This window comes from Clupea harengus, chromosome 20 (genome assembly GCF_900700415.2).
Source record: "Clupea harengus chromosome 20, Ch_v2.0.2, whole genome shotgun sequence".
NCBI classification, from domain to species: domain Eukaryota; kingdom Metazoa; phylum Chordata; class Actinopteri; order Clupeiformes; family Clupeidae; genus Clupea; species Clupea harengus.
In genome coordinates, this window is record NC_045171.1 from 22750607 (window position 1) to 22753106 (window position 2500).

The 2500-nt window shown below is 45.5% G+C and overlaps 1 protein-coding gene across 2 annotated transcripts in view; it reads left to right on the plus strand.

The window, feature by feature from the left end:
• sbf2 (SET binding factor 2) overlaps nucleotides 1-2500 on the plus strand; it is a 54091-nt gene that overhangs the window by 7620 nt on the left and 43971 nt on the right. The window lies entirely within an intron of this gene.

Sequence of the window (2500 nt, forward strand, 5' to 3'; positions counted from 1 at the left end):
CTGAAAGGTGTTCATACTGTTTATACAGTTTAAGTAAAGGATCAGGGATGACATGGGGGTTCGGGTTGCAGAAAAAGGTGCCCGTCTGAGGTGGTAAAGCAGTGTGTAGTTTCTGCTACATAAATGCCATGAAGTCCACTATCCCGATTATACCACGGTTGCCACACTTGCAGTATGTTAATTTGCGGATATCATTTCCACATTTTGATTTCTAAAACTAGAGCTACTTCTTTCCGCCACTCATGGAGACATTTCTTCTTGCCTTTGTGATTACTAGTTCTACATGGATGGTTGCTATGGCCCAGTGGTTAGTTCCATACCTCTCGTTGCCATGCTAGCATGTCTCAGCATTCTGTTGAGCCTTAGCTTTGTGAAGTCACTTGTGGTGCTTACCCCAAATGTAATTTAACCAATCAGAGACCAGAATGACTTACTTACTTCCTGACCTACCACCCATTCTCTGGTTACCACCCATCCTTTACCGACAACGGTGCTAAAAGCTACTTCAGACATATAACGTGTTGCTGCTCTCTGGTCGTTCGCTAATTTCTAACTCTGTCACAACACGACAGTTCATTTACACTTCACAACGGGCTTGGGGAATTGACATGCAGGTGCAATAGAGGGAATGTACAAGTTAATGTACGGCGCAAATGGCCTTTCTGACTCAACTTGGCTGCAGAAGGAGCGTACTCGGCGCTCGGCAACACCTGATGCTGAAAAGTCAGGGCGGAACTATTTTTGGGGTGGAGAATGGATAAACAAAATAAATAAAACACAATCAGTGTCAGTCACAGTGGTGTTTGTGGGCTTGGTCCTGCAGCCGAATCACAGCTCTAGGGAGGACTTATACACGCACAAACAAACACACACACACACACACACACACACAGCCCTACGGAGTACCAACCCCGACCAACCCAATTCATTAATTAAAGTATAAATATTACAGAATTATAAAAAAATCAATTGATGCAGAACTGATTCAAAACCTAGTGTGGTTTTTGTATTCAAATATATTAAATAATTATCCCGTTATTAGGAAAAGTTCTTTATGCGCTCGTAAATGTTTCTCCTCGGGTAGAAAAAGTGGCAAGCCCGACAGACAGGTGAGGTTGTCAGAGCAGAGGTTGAATGTCTCTCTTTCTCCCTCTCTCTCTGTATGTATCTGTGTGTGTGTGTGTGTGTGTGTGTCTCTCTCTCTCCCTCTCTCTCTGTATGTATCTGTGTGTGTGTGTGTGTGTATCCCTCTCTCCCTCTCTCTCTGTATGTATCTGTGTGTGTGTGTATGTGTCCTGCCTGTGTGTGACTAATGTAATGGGGGGGGGGGGTGTTTAATAAGTCGTCACAGCCCCGATGTTTAGGGAACAGAGAGATGTTCCCGCTGATAGGAATGCCTCACTGCTACTTCCTGCAGGAGCAGCGGAACATCACTGATGGCCCTATTCATGCAAACGTGTGTGCGTGTGTCTGCGTGCGTGCGTGTGTGTGTGCACATGTGTGTGTGGGGAGCGGCAGTGCATCACTGATGTCCTTATTCATGCAAAGGTGTGAGTGTGTGTGTGTGTGTTTCCTCAGGACTGTGTGTACGTATGGAAAGCCTGTCTGGCAGAGGTCACTATATTTATGTAACATGATGGAGGAACTGGGTTGGCAGGGTGAGTGTGTGTTTTGTGTGTGAGTGTTATGACTGACTGTGTGAGTGTGTGTGAGAATGTTATGAGTTGTGTGAGTGTGTGTGAGTGTGTGTGTGTGTGAGTGTTATGAGTGTGACAGAGCTAACATGTCTATCGCTCTCACACACACACTCACACTCAAACACACAAGCTTACCCACACACACACACACACACACACCTACACACAAGCTTACACACTCACACTCACACACACACAAACACACTCACACACACTCAGTCCTAACCTGTCTCTCACACACACACTCACACTCAAAAACACAAACTTACACACACTCATACTCACACTCACACTCACTCACACTCACACACACATTCTTACACACACACTCACACACACACACACACACACACACACATACAGAAACACACACACACAAGCTTACACACTCACACTCACTCACAAGCTTACACACACACATACAGAAACACACACACACACACACAAGCTTACACACTCACACTCACAAGCTTACACACACTCACACTCACACTCACACACAAACACACTTACTCACACACACTCACACACACATTCTTATACACACACTCACACACACAAGCTTACACACACACACACACACACACACACACACTGAGGCAGGGCTCTACAGTGCGAATATTTCACTCGCATTTGCGCCTGAAAATAGGTATGTGCGAACTTGAAAAATAATTGACGAGCACAGTGCGCGAGTGACGGGCTGTTGTCAATACACGGAACAACAGCGCGATGAAGTGAAGCATTGATTTCACATGGAAAGCAAGTGACGGGGTCGCGACTGCACGATGTGAACATAGCATGAT